General features: G+C 39.5%; 1 long non-coding RNA gene across 1 annotated transcript; it reads right to left on the reverse strand.

Annotated features, from left to right (window-relative positions):
• Positions 1 to 4,786: 4,786 nt before the first annotated feature.
• Positions 4,787 to 14,084, reverse strand: LOC141083473 (uncharacterized). The gene is made up of 3 exons (XR_012230727.1): positions 13,994 to 14,084; positions 13,779 to 13,841; positions 4,787 to 6,118 (listed from the first exon to the last, which is right to left on the reverse strand). It is a non-coding gene; the product is annotated as an uncharacterized lncRNA (long non-coding RNA).
• Between the last annotated feature and the right edge of the window lie 1,033 nt (positions 14,085 to 15,117).

A 15,117-nucleotide genomic window follows, 5' to 3' on the forward strand; every position in this document is an offset into this window, starting at 1 on the left:
GCCTCTCCATTACTAATCCATGGGCTTGATGTCAACTCCAGCTGCTGATATCAACCCCACAATCCCATTTCCCTGATTGCAACCACACTTGGCCAATTGGGAAGACCCAAGGCTAAGCACCAGAATTGGGTCATCTAACTAATAAGCCATTTCTGGGGTGGCTGAGGGCTGGTCTTATTAAGCTAGGAAAAGGTGAATATCCATGTCCCTTACCAGCCTATTAAGAACAGCCCCCAGCTGTTTGCTTTGCCTTAGCTGGTTAAAATTAAAGGGAACCTGTCACCCCCCAGGCGTTTTTAAGTAAAAGAGCCACCTTGTGCAGCACTAATGTTGCATTCTGTCAATGTGGCTCTGTTACTTAACTTCCATTCCTCTGCAGAAATAATCTTTTATAAAATTGTTCAAAAATACCTGATATTTGACAGTGGGGCAGGTCTTTCCCCCTCTGACAGACGCCTTACATCCATCACTCATTTCGTATTTGGCGCCGCCTCCTCAGTTTTCTTTTGAAATGCGGCACCTGTGCTGTACTATATCTTCTTGGGCATGCGCAGTTAGTGCTGCTCGTGCTCTCAGATCACATCTCGGCCTTCATATCGCGCGGTCACAGATCCCGCCCCACAGTCACTTATGATTTATTCACACTGCGGGGCTGGGAATCTTGGGCATGAGAGCTGCAGATAACTACTGCGCATGCCCGAGATTCCCAGCCCCGCAGTGTGAATAAATCATAAGCGACTGCGGGGCGGGATCTGTGGCCGCGCGATATGAAGGCCGGGATGTGATCTGAGAGCACCGGCAGCGCTAACTGTGCATGCCCAAGAAGATATAGTAAAGCGCAGGCGCCGCATTTCAAAAGAAAACTGAGGAGGTGGCGACAAATATGAAATGAGTGATGGAATCGAGGCGTCTGTCAGAGGGGGAAAGACCTGCTCCCCTGTCAAATTTAAGGTATTTTTGAACAATTTTATAAAAGATTATTTCTGTGGTGGAACGGAAGCTAAGTAACAGAGCCACCTTGACAGAATGCAGCATTAGTGCTGCACAAGGTGGCTCTTTTACTTAAAAACACCTGGGGGGGTGACAGGTTCCCTTTAAATAAAATTAAATTTAGGGGGGACTCCATATCATTTTCGTAGGGTACCCCCATTTTTAATAACCAGAAAAACCAAACTATAAAGTTGGGGGTTGATATTAATAGGCTGAGAAGGACCATGGATATTAGCCCCTACCAGCATAATAAGACCAGCTAACCACTGTCTGCTTTCCCTTGGCTAGTTATTAAAAATAGGGGGGCATGTTGTTTTTTATTTATTTATTAACATGTACAGTAAACTACACATGCAAGACTCCACTCCTCCATTTAGACTTCTGACTCCTGGTTCAAAATATTTTTTTTATTTTTTTATTATATGCTATTTTAAGTCATTTTCCTATCCACATTAGTTTACAGGGCAATTGCCCTGCTCTTACCTCCTTTTTGCTTTCTTTTGCAAAGCCATAGCCCTTACTATGACAATTTTATAGCCATTTTACCGCAATAAAGTTCAGGTCCCTATTGACTTCTATTGGGTTCAGGTTTGGGGTCAAGTTTGAGCCAAATACTGGTACCCAAACCAAACTTGGGACTCAAGGTCGGACAAACCCTACGAATCCAAACTTCCATGGCTCCGCTCATCCCTATTCTATCCTGATATATTTTAAAACTGATAAGCCAAAGGAGCGAGAAGACTTTTTAAACATTAAGGTTACATGCGTTCTGGTTTACATTTTTGTATGAGAGTTTGACTGAGTGTCATGTGAGTTTTCAAAGGTAGTTTAGATAGTATGCACTTTTTAAAGCAATGCAAGATATTTTTTATTTGGTTTGAGGACTCCTACAAAATCATATTTAAATGTCTCATAAGTGGCTATATGATCACAAATATGTCATATTTCTTCTAAGCTCTTTTGCACCATTGTAAAATACTAACCCTTTCATATATATTACTAGGTCCTTTTGGTTTTGTAGAATTCTAACATGGTCATACTGGATCTATTTTTCTTCCCAGATATGCATTATTAACTAAAAGAGCCTTAAAATCTTTGAAACAGGCTTAGGTCTCAACCCAAAACAGAAAAAGACAAACCTTTACACACATATACTGACCTTGCTTGTCTATATTTAAAGAGAACCTGTCACCAGGCTTGTCCAAAATGAGTTACGGCCACCGCTTTTCAGGGCTTATCTACAGCATTCTATAATGCTGTAAATAAGTGCCCAATCTCACCTGCAAGAGAAGAAAAATACATTTTATTATACTCACTTGCGGTGTGGTCCAGTCCGATGAGTGTCGCAGGTCTTGGTCTGGCGCCTACCATCTTCTTGCGATGCCGCCCTCATGCTTGCTTCATGTGGATGGCGCATCCCTGAGTCATCCATGCAGGCTCCCCTGCATCACGCTCCTGCTCAGACATACTTATCTGCCCTGTTGAGGGCAGAGCAAAGTACTGCAGTGCGCAGGCGCCAGGAAAGGTCAGAGAGGCCCAGCGCCTGCACACTACAGGAATTTGTTCTGCCGTCAACAGGGCAGATCAGTAATCCTCTGAAGGAGCTCAATACTGGGGAGTCATGAAGCAAGCAGGAGGGCAGCATCGCAAGAAGATGGGAGGCGTCGGACCAAGACCTGCAACACCCATCGGACCAGACCGCCCCGCAGATGACTATAATAAAAGTTCTTTTTCTTCTCTTACAGGTCATTTCGGGGGCTTATCTACAGCATTATAGAATTCTGTAGATAAGCCCTGAAAGGCGGTGACCATAACTCATATTGGCCAAACCTTGTGACATGTTCCTTTTAAAGAATTCATATTTGCTCTAAAGCCTTTCTTTTTAAAAGATGTACAATAAAATTATTATATTGTGGTACCGTGTTAGCCAGAAATATTGATGCAAATACTATTATACTCAAAAATGGCAAAAGTATTCTAGTAGTGATACCTTTATTGGCTAACCAGAAAAAATATGTTTGCAAGCATTTAGAGGAAAGAAGCTCCTTCTTCATTCAGGTTTACAAAATAAGTTTGAGATTAAATAGAATAAAATTCTACCTACTGACCAATTAAAATTTACCATATACTGCTTTAACTATTCTATTATCTATCTTTTGTTTTTGAGGGATCTTTTTTCTCTGCGTAGAGTTTCTACATGTTTTGCAAAATGTCATGGTAGCAAGGCAACTCACATTACGACTTCTACAAGTTATGCACAAGTCACTCTGTTTAGCAGGTCTCAGGGGAATCCTGGCCTTCACCATTTAAACTCTGCAAATTGATCTGGACTTATGCAGTGTCCCCTTGGTTATGTCCATTGAGTGGCTGCTGGCCAGTGGAGTGAGTTGACAGAGAGAAGGGTAATAAAACTGAGTTGTTACCCTCGTAGATGGGCAGTCAAAATACAATTCGTGGCCAGGTATGAAACATCAGAAAATACAGGATACATGAAACAGACTAGAAACAGACCAGAATAGTTAAAAACTGTTACTACCTAGTAGAAGAAGCTGCTGGAAATTTAAATAGGGAATGGTCCCATCCAAAGCTCACTGTTGAGAGTTGATTAAAACAGATAATCAGCACCATGAAGCAAGACATTGGCAGGAACACAAGTGAGACTCATTTAAAATAGGACCTTGTGTACAACCCCCAATGACATCAATATTACAGTTTAATAATAAGTTTGGCACTGCTGAGTGGCTGAGGTCATGGTAGATTGTTTAGACATGACCATAACACACCTCTTACAACAATATTGTACCCTTAAACACATATATCTGTTTTTAAATAGACACTTGGTATATTGTCAAAATGACACCCAACACTTTACACAAATTTGAATTAAAGCATAAGTAACACAATTTTTGCTCCCAGGTTCTAACTGTTGTAGTTTAACTGCTCACATATAAACTTAATAAAAAAATCATCAATATTCCTCATGAACTTTGATTTTGTGATAACTACCTATGCTAGTGTGACGTTTTTCGAAAACGGACGTCCGAGAGTGGACCCTCTGGGTCGCGGATCTGGAGCCCCGGGGGTCGAGCGCTCCAGGTGAAGACCGACCCCTATACAGGGATCGTTTAGGGCAAGACTACCGAGGACAGAACCGCGACAGCCGGTACCAGGAGTGGCGGCTCAAGGACAAGAGGCGCCCGTAGGCAGGAGTACTGGACTGAGAGGTAGAGGACCTTAACAGGATTACAGGATGGTTAGACCGACAGGGAGCAGGTACTAGAGGGGAGAGGACCGGGAGGATGCACACAAGGAGGTACCAGGAGAGAGAACAGGGCGGTCATGCAGGGTGAGAGAACACTGGGAACAAGGAAGCAGAGCCGGGGGCTGGTAGCCACGGGGAAGACAGACAGGACACAGGCGGCACTATAGAAACCGGAAAGGGGCCAAAGCGCAGCGTGGCGAGCACACAGCAACTCTCAGGCGTCCTCTCAATAGAGAGCGCGCCAGAAATACCCTAGGGTTCGGAAGCGGGCGGTACGTGCCGCCCCCGGCGCCACCCCCCGTAGGCAGAAGAGGGGACGCTGGTGCGCGCGCGCGCCCTAAGGAAGGAGCGCGGTGCCGTCACAGGAGGGGAGGCAGAGCGTGGGAGCGCGCCGCGGCGAGGACGCCGGTAGGAGGAGGTGGTGGCGGTTGCCGCTGGAAGAGGGGCGGGAGCGGGTGCAGCCGTGACCGCCGACATGACAGCAAGTTTTGTATTTATTGAGGCAAAACACAAAATTTTGACTTGTGCTTGTGTTTTATCAGAGAAACAATCAACATTTCACTACAAATATGCAATTATTATGAAACTTGATCAATGCAGTGTATAATGGCTGAAAAATTATATTTTCTAGGTTTGTGACTGTATTCATATCACTTTTCTCGAATCAGTTCCCAAATATAGTCTCCCATCACGTTCTCATCATACTGTCCTTGGTAACGGCTCGCCTTGCTCCTCTGAATAAGCTCCCATGTTCTCTTTAATTTATAAAGATGATCATCAAGTATATGAACATTGAGTGACACCCTGCAGACCATTACAGCATAGCTCTTTATCAGTGTCTGTACCAGCTGTGCATATTTTTCATTCTTGTGATTGCCTAAGAAGCCATGAGCCACTGCAATGACACTGTTCCAAGCTACTTTCTGCTTCCTATTCAGCTTCTTGAGACATTCACTGCACTCTATGATCTTCTTGATTTGAGGTCTAATGAAGACACCAGCTTTGATTTTTGCCTCAGCCAACTTAGAGAAAACATCTTGGAGGTACTTACAAGCTGTTGACTTTTTATCGACAACTGTGACAAATTGTTTTATGAGGCCTAAACTTGACTGGAAGTGGTGGCACAGCACATTGCAAGGGTCCACCAGTGGGTCCCACTTTTCAATGCACTTCTCCACAAAGAACTCAGTCTTGTGAGACCAGTCTTGTCTGTGATAGTGCGCCTAAGTGTCCTGACTATACCACATGCAAAGAAAGCACCTTGGAGGCCCATCAGAAATTACACAATTTTGAAATCTTCATTAACCTCTCAACCATACTCATCATACTTTAATGTACCAAACACCATCTTTGCACTGGTGTATTCCTCTTTAACGTGCTCTGACTAACGAGCTACAGGAAAAGACAGATATTTGTTCCTGTTGTGAAGAAGCATGGCTTTGAGGCTCCTGCATGAACTATCTATGAACAGGCATCAGTCCTTGGGGTTACAGGTGGTTCCTATAGCCTCAAATAGACAGGCCACATTGTTACAGAAGAACAGTTCATCTTGACAAATGAAGCAGCTGAGAAAAGCTTAGCGATGCTTCGTCTGATCCGTGACTTGGACATTTTCACCTAATAAGTTCCATTGCTTGAGCATTGATATCAGAAACTCAGGGTTGGACTTGGTGAGACCAAGGTCTCTGATCAGATCTTTTAGGTCTTTTTGTATAGGGTAGTATGGCTTCCATTGCTCAGTTGCATTTGAAAAAATGATATCAAGATCTTCAGCTTATTCCTCGGTTTCTGACTTGCCATGTTCTCCTGAAGGTGGTTAACCTCTGTTTGGAGGAGTTGGTACAGGGAGCTCAGAGCAGTGCGATGCTGGAAGAAAGAATGTCAGGATAAGTGACAGATGGTGTGTTTTTGCAAGTTTGATGTTTGCAAGGATCCACCATGCAGAATTAGCAATTGGTTGAGCGGTCAATCGGTTCACGCCAAATTCTTGGGATAGCAAAATGCATGGATCTTTTCCTGTACAAACATGTAAGCAAAATAAAGTAAAATTTGGATTCAGAATTTGATTTATTTCAGACATTACTAGTGATATGTAAGATATTAAAACAGCATATATATTGTATAGTATATTTTGCTAGAACATTGAATTTTGTGAAAAAAAGAGTCTTAATTATATCTCCTTTAAAGTTTAAAAGTTCTCAAAATTTAGCAAAATAAAAATCAGCCATCTAAGAGAGCAGCAGTCGCCTACTTACCTTCAAGAGTTTTCTTGCAGTGCTCAAACGTCAAATGAGGTATCCACAGTTTGTCTTGATCTCCAACAGACATGCCAGCGTATGCTTTGTAGGCCTCACACACATCTTAGCAGTTGCTTTCACAGTGTACTTTTTCACTTTTATCTTTGTAAATTACCCACAGAATAGCAAAATGCATCTGCCGGATGCATGCAACCTCTTGATGCCATTTAAATTAACTGTAGCTGTGTACTCTAGTTCACTTACTCTACAAATCAGCAAATGAGATGGCTAGTTTAAGATAACTGTATTTATCTGGCTATCTACCCTTCTGGGCAGTTCAAGAAAGTTCTAGACAATTTTGGACAGTTCTAGAAACTTCTTTATAGTTCTCACAGTTCCAGAAGCTTCTCGAATATTCTTCTGAATATTTTGCAGCTAGTCTTAAAAATAAAGTTATGTGGTAAAAACAGTTGCACTCGTAGAGGTAGAATCATGCAATGAAATTTATTATATTCTTCTGCACAAAGTTCATCACAGTGTTAGGTAATAAATGTAGTGGACAAAAAGGGGGAATCCTAAACAGCGATTCTTAACGTTTCGACCTGAGCCCGGGTCTTTCTCAAATTCACTAAAAGTAAACAAGATATCAACAGTGAGACATTTACACACATGTGTGAAGAAAAAAAGATAAAAAAAGATATACAAATGAAAGAATTTCATACATGAATGAAAAAACGATCCCAATCAATGGAAGGCAATGAATCTATCGGAATAGAAGGGGGAGGGGTTTAGAAAAAGGAGTGAAAAGGGAAAGCAGGTGAGTATTGTATGCATCCTTAATTTGGTAAGGTTACGAGAGTAATGAGGGAGTGAGCAATCCACATGCCAGTTGTAACATATGGATAAAATAGCAAAAATAAAGAAAAAATAAAAAGTAAGAAATGAAAATAAGAAGCAAACAAGCATAAAACAAAGAAATAATAAAAAATAAAATTAAAAATTAAAAAATGAAAAAATAGAAATAAATGTAGCATACTGACCAGATATAGAGAGACATATGGAAAGGACTGGTGTCTGGATGTTTGCTGTAAATGTGAAAAAAAGTATAAATATAAAAATTGAGAAATATGTATGGAAAGGGAGGGAGAAAATTGAATACATATCACACGACCTGGATATAGGGTAGAAATCTTATTATGAAGTGAAAGCATAGGTACATGGTAAGGGGTGTCCTGGTAGCTTCGATAGAGCTGCAATAAATGTAAATGAGATGAAATGGGGAGACATGAGAATAGTACTTATCTGTGTATGTGAAGTGTCCAGTGCTCCCCCAGTGTCATCAGGAGTGTGCAGACAGATAGTAGATGTCCACTGTGGAGGGAGAAGATACATTGGTGGCAGTGGTTTATATAGAATGCCGCCGCGGGTAACTGCTGGTCAGTGAAGCACCAATCCACCCGGTAGACCCATTGTGGCCTCTACTGATTCTCAATCATCTATTTTCCTTGAAAAGGTTCTAACACCATTAACAAAAAACACTCGCTCCTATATTCTTGACACAGGCCATTTCCTGAACAGAATTAGACAGTTACATAATATTGCTCCCAACAACTTTTTAGTAACCCTTGACGTCTCTAGCCTCTACACCTCTATCAGACATAACTTAGGCCTTCAGGTTGTCAGTGAGATATTGGAACACTCAGACTTGTCACAACATTCATGTAGTCTATGTCTTGAACTTACCTCTCTGGTCCTGTAAAACAACTTCTTTCTATTTGGAGACCAATTTTATCTCCAAACTTGCGGCACTGCCATGGTGTCAAATATGGCCCTGGCATACGCTAATTGTTACATGAATACATTTGAATAAAACTTCCATGACCTCTTCAGGGAACACATAACATGCTGGATCAGAAATATAGACAACATTTTCTGCATATGGAAAGATACTCAGAATCACTAGAAACTTTCTTCAATTATCTCAATTCCATCAGACCAGAGGTACAATGCACTATGAGTTACAGTACATCAGTGATTGCTTTTCTGGATACCTTGGTACGGAAGGACGAGGTGGGCAATCTTTCAACTGATCTTTACACTAAACCAACCAACTTCAATAGCCTCTTACACTATTCTAGTTGTCATTCCAAGTCCGCCAAGAACAGTCTGCCATGCTCCCAGTTCCACCGCATCACATGCATAGTCTTGAATGCAAATTTGGTAGTTACCCGCATAGATGAAGTGTCTCAGAAATTTGTTGCTAAGACTTATCCCAGAGATATCCTTACAAAAGAGAAAAATTGTATTCTGAATCCACCACAACTCCCACCAGAGAATAATGCAAGGGAACGGATCCCTTTTGTACACACACACAACCCTGTCATATCCAAGGTCTACAATATTATCAAAAGACCCTGGCCCTTTTTTAAGAAATCATACCCACATGTTGAGGCTTTTAAGTCTCCTGCACTTATGTGCACCAGGAGACACAGAACATCCGAGATTAATTAGTAAAAGCTGACATTGGCAGCCTCACCAAAAAACCTATACAGACCTTTTAAGACAGCAAGAGCTGGGGCACTTTTCTTTGCCTAGGGTGTGCAGCATGTTCTAATGTTACAAAAGGAAGCAAGGTGACACATCCATACACTGGGAAGAAATAACCCACAAAAGGCTTCTATACTTGTGACACAAATTTTGTCATTTATGTAATTAAATGCCCCTGTGGTTTGATGTATGTGGGAGAGACAATTCAGCATATCAGAGACAGAATCGCTAGTCATAAGTCGACCATTGGGTGCAGGAAGACTTGGCTTCCATTGCCATATCATTTTACTAATATGGGTCACACAGTGGCACAAATGAGATGCCAAGTGTTAGAACAAATATCAAGGCTGAGGCGTGGTGGCAACCATATCAGAATTCTGAAAGAAAGAGAAGCCTACTGGATCCACAGGTTACAGACTTTGTCTCCAAAAGGACTCAATAGAGAACTTGACCTTTTGATCCGCTAATCGGTTTTCATTTGGACTATATACACAGATTTTGTATATGGTTCTGTTTCACCTGTTCTACTTTATTCAGTGTGCCATTCACATCATGCATTGCATACTGCCTTCTATTACTGCTAAAACTTACTATATGGTCTCTAATGTTTCTCTTGTTCCATTACAGACACACTAACCTCCTCCATTCCATACGAGTAAGCACATTACTTATTTTTTCCAAAAAAATTTATTTTTATTTTTGTTTTTGTGCTCGTTTTTTCATTTTTTGTTTTTGTTTTTTGTGTTTTATTTTTTATATATATTTTTATATTTTAATTTTCTATTTTTTATTTAATTTTATTTTTATTGCTCTTTTTTTCTTATTTCCATTCCACTTCACCCTCAAAACAAATGCTGTGCAGAGTTTTCTCCATTTTTTCAATAGACATTATTAGTATTTACTTGATTACACTCGTGCGTATTTCAAGTTAGTTTATTTCAATTTCCTTATTACTTCATTTATTTTTTAGTCTATCTCTACTTTTTTATTTTTATTTTTGTCTTCATTTTTATTTTTATTTAAATTTTTATTTTTATTTCATTATTTTTTGTTTGTATTTTTCTTTATTTTCCATTTTCTCATCATCTCACATCAATTCTGAAGTTATTTAATATCTACCACCTCGCTTTATTGACTGTCACCTATACCTCTTAATTAATCTATTATATACTGTTATCACATATTTTTCATACAAGTAACCTTTTTTTTAGTTTTTTCTTATCCGTTTCTTATTTCTTTCTTATTTTTCATTTCTTTCTTATTTTATCAGACTGTTTTTCTTAACATCCCCTATATTCACTCATATACCTACTGTCTACCCTGAGCACACGGCAAACACGATGCACTCCGAGTCTCCAGTTTATTGCTTTACACTCTGCGCAGGCACCTCATACAATGTGCTCCATGCCTCCAGCCTTACAAATACTTCCCTACACTCTGAGCCTGTGTTGAACGCGATGCGCTCCAAACCTCCATCCTTATACTTCACAAAGGAAGCACTCCTCGTACCGAAGCACCTTGGCTACCGCGCATGCGCGGTAGGCCCTGCGCTCCAAGCCTCCCTATGAATACTGCTCACAGGAAGTGCTTCACTGACTCGCAGTTACCCGCGGTGGCATTCTATATAAACCACTGCCACCAATGTATCTTCTCCATCCACAGTGGACATCTACTGTATGTCTGCACACTCCTGATGATGCAGGATGAGCACTGGACGCTTCATATACACAGATAAGTACTATCCTCATATCTCCCCATTTTATCTCATTTACATTTATTGCAGCTCTATCAAAGCTACCAGGACACCCCTTACCACCTATCTATACTTTCACCTTATAATAAGATTTCTACCCTATATCTAGGATGTGTGGTATGTATTCAATTTTCTCTATCCCTTTCCATACATATTTATCAATTTTTAAAATTATGCTTTCTTCCACCTTTGCAGCAAACAACCAGGCACCTGTCGTTTCCATATATCTCTCTATATCTGGTCAGTATGCTACGTTTATTTCTATATTTTCAGTTTTTTTATTTTTATTTTTTATTATTTATTTGTTTTTTTGTTTGCTTGTTTCTTTTTTTGTTTCTTATTTTTATTCTTTACTTTTTATTTTTTCTTTACTTTTGCTATTTTTATCCATATTTTATAACTGGCATGTGGATGGCTCACTCCCTCATTACTCTTATAGCCTTACCAAACTAAGGATGTTTACAATACTCACCTGCTCTCCCTTTTCTCTCCTTTTTCTAAACTCCCCCTTCTATTCCAATAGATTCATTGCCTTCCATTGATTGGGATCATTTTTCTATTCATATATGAAATTCTTTCATGTGTATATCTTTTGTTATATTTTTTCTTCACACATCTGTAAATGTTTCACTGATGATCTCTTGTTTTTACTTTTAGCGAATTTGAGAAAGACCCGGGCTCGGGTAGAAATGTTAAGAATCGCTGTTTAGGATGCCTCCTTTTTGTCAACTACATTTATCACCTAACACTGTGATGAACTTTGTGCAGAAGAATATTATAAACTTTATTGCATGATTCTTTCTCTACGAGTGCGGCTGTTTACCACATAACTTTGAGTTACGGGATCTTACCCCAGTCCAGCCAGCACCGACATTTATTTCATTGAGTGCGCATCTTTTACATTTTCTACCAGTCTTAAAAAAAGACAAAATTTCAAAATATCCCAATGCTGACCACAAAAGCAAAGTCTATGAGGAATAATAACTTTTTTCTATTCATTTTAGGGACAAAGAATTAGAAAAACATACGTAACACCTGGGCACAAAACATATATGTAAAATGATTACTTAATGAATGTTTGGAGCTACAACTAACCCAAACAAAGCCGTAGCTGCACAGTATCTCCCAAGAAGTTCAAAATGTGCAGCACTTATTTAAGCCACTTATGACTTTATCTATATGCTCATGAAATTAAATGCATTAGGGCCTAGAACTTTTGTTCATAATTGCTTATTGTGGCAGTATTTGCCATCTATAAACAGCATATCATGTGGTATAAAAGATGGCAGTCATGCTATGGATAGGCCCCGATGCTTAATGGCCCCAACAGTTTTTCAAATTATAACCTCTAATCTATGTATGACAGTATAGTGAAAAACAATAAAATTACTAAACAATACCACTATGCAAGAACCATATAATAACTTCACACTATAAATATTGCCACCATATAGCAATTAAATAACATCATTATACTGTTACTAAACAAAAAGAACACAACACAAGAATCAATACAATGATGATGATGTGACCACTTAGTTACCACATAGTAGTCATATACCAGTTCTACATAGTCACACTATAGAGTCTGTGACAAAGTCACTGGTAAAGTACTAGATGGGAGATATGCATCACTGAGGTTGTTAGCTTCAGTGATATGAATCTAGGAAAAATGCTCCAGCACACTAAATGCTGAGAGGGGTTAATCAGCCATTTTAATGACTAGGTTTTTTAGAGAACAGCTGAAGAGTGGGTGGGAGGCTGTTCAACATATCTCCACCCCAGGGTGAGGTTTAAAGGTAAATAGTCAGCCTTCTGAATCATTCAGTGTTCGGTGTGCTTGGAGGTGAGAGCTCCAGAGCTTTGTTTATGCTAAACTGAGCTGAACTCTGCTGTTGTTTTTGAGCATGGGATACCCACAACCACATGAACTGTGCTGTGTGTTATCTTTTTAGTTTTTATGTTATGCCAGAAAGGCCATGTTTATTTTGATTAAGTTTGCAATAGCTTATGCTGTACCTTAAAAAACCATCAGAAGATTCAAACGAGAAACTTTCCTGTATCTAACTCTCTGAGGAGCAGCCAAGTGAGCAAGTTGTCCAGAAGTCTTATCACTCTACAGACCAGTCAGATATGAAATAGGTAACAACTAAAACCAAAAACGTACAGTTAATGTTTACTTTTATAGTAGTTGCTCACTTTCATTTGTACAACACTGCCATAAAAGATTCTTCATGACAGCATGACAAACACCCGGTGTATGGGCAGCCAAACCCAAACAGTAACACGGACTTCCTGGAGAAGTCCGTGTTGGGTGTCCATGCCCGAACAGGTGATCAGTACAGTCACCAAACTTTACTGTTGGGGTTTGCCCATCTCTCGTAAGAATCCTTCCATCCATGCAGTCTGCCTGTTTCTAAATTTGTTAACAATCAACTTTTTGGGCATCATCAACATAGCCTCACAGATACTGTTCAGAGAGGTGCATTGTTCTTATTCATCATAAATCTCCCATTTAAGAAGATCCAACAAGTTCTCAATAGGTTTAGGTCAGGTGAGAAAGGGGCCAATGCCATGATTCTATTAACTTTAAGGCCTTTACTGACAACATTGCAGTGGAGACTTCAATGCTGCGATGGAGCATTATTCATAAAAATCATGGTTTTCTTGAAAGTTGCAGACTTCTCCTTGTATCACAACTTGAAGAAAGTGTCTTCTAAAACTGGCAGTAGGTTTTGGAATTGACTTTGAGACCATTTAGCTCATCTTTAATTATACCAGCCCATAGCAGTACTCCACCTCCTCATTGCTAGCTTCTGGGTCAAATTCAAAGTCTGTGCCCCTTACAGATACAGCCATAGGCCCATTCATCTGATCAATCAAAAGTCACTCTCATCTCATTACTCCATAAAACCTTTGAAAAATCTTGGTGTTTTAACTTCTGTGTCTTGCTCAATGGTGATCGGGTTTTTAGCCTTCCCCTTCTTACCTTGGTCATGTCTCTGGGCACTGAATATATTCTACTTCTGGACACTCCAGGAAGCTTGCAGCTCTGGAATACGGTAAATCAAAATATACAGCTCAACAGAGTAAAATAATCTTTGGGTTTATCAGTGCATTGTTAAATTAACTTCACATGCAACATCAATCTGTAGTCCATAAATTATAACATTCACATGTTCCTGGTGTGCTCTACACCCGTACCTTTTATTCCGATGAGCTGGATCTCCTGACTATTTATCTGATTGCTATCGTCTCTGGTAGTGATGTTTTGGTAGTGATGATTTGCTCTGTGCTCTATATAGAAACAAGCAATTACGGTGAGCCGGCTTTTTCCCTTTTTTTCTGAGCTCTGGAATATGACATCATTAGGGTATAATGGGAATCTGATCACTTTACGTTTGATTCTTCTCAAATCTTTGGAAGTTATTGTGTATTTTTTTCTCAACACAATTATTTGTGACCTTGTCAACTATTTGCAACAAAACTTTTGCCCCAAAGTCTGTGCAATTTCAGCAATGCATCAACCCTCTGTAGGACTTATAACAATTTTTGACATTTCAGAGTCAGTGAAATCTATTTTTTGGCTCATTTTACCTGAGGAAAACAAGCTGCCTAATAATTTTGGAAATTTGAAAAATATGCATAAAAATCATGATATTATCAAAATACTCCCTCACCTAATATTTGTGCACTCAGTGTCAATTGATAGCTATAAATAGATGGATTTCAATACAGCACCAGTAACTGTAGATTTACATGTGCTTTTGCAGCATTTTTTGTGCATGAAAAACTAAAGTGCTGGCAGGAAAAATGCTGCATACAATATGTGTATTTCTGTCACATTTGAATTTGGTTTTGCTGCATTTTTACTGGTGTTTTTCACCCGTTCATTCTAATGAGTGAGACGTGCTGCAAAAATGATTAAATATTTGAGATGATGCTTCTTGGCAAAAACATACCAAAGTTTAAACTCAACCTGTTACCTGGTTTAAGCTATATTAGGTAAGCGAACCACCTTTCAGACCCGATATACAGCATTCGATAATGCTGTACAGTTGTGGCCAAAAGTATTGACACCCCTGCAATTCTGTCAGATAATACTCAGTTTCTTCCTGAAAATGATTGCAAACACAAATTCTTTGTTATTATTATCTACATTTAATTTGTCTTAAATGAAAAAACACAAAAAGAATTGTCCTAAAGCCAAATTGGATATAATTCCACACCAAACATAAAAAAGAGGGTGGACAAAAGTATTGGCACTGTTCGAAAAATCATGTGATGCTTCTCTAATTTGTGTAATTAACAGCACCTGTAACATACCT

The sequence above is a fragment of the Dendrobates tinctorius genome, unplaced genomic scaffold (genome assembly GCF_039654945.1).
Source record: "Dendrobates tinctorius isolate UK_male_01 unplaced genomic scaffold, ASM3965494v1 ptg000005l, whole genome shotgun sequence".
Classification (NCBI taxonomy): Eukaryota; Metazoa; Chordata; class Amphibia; order Anura; family Dendrobatidae; genus Dendrobates; species Dendrobates tinctorius.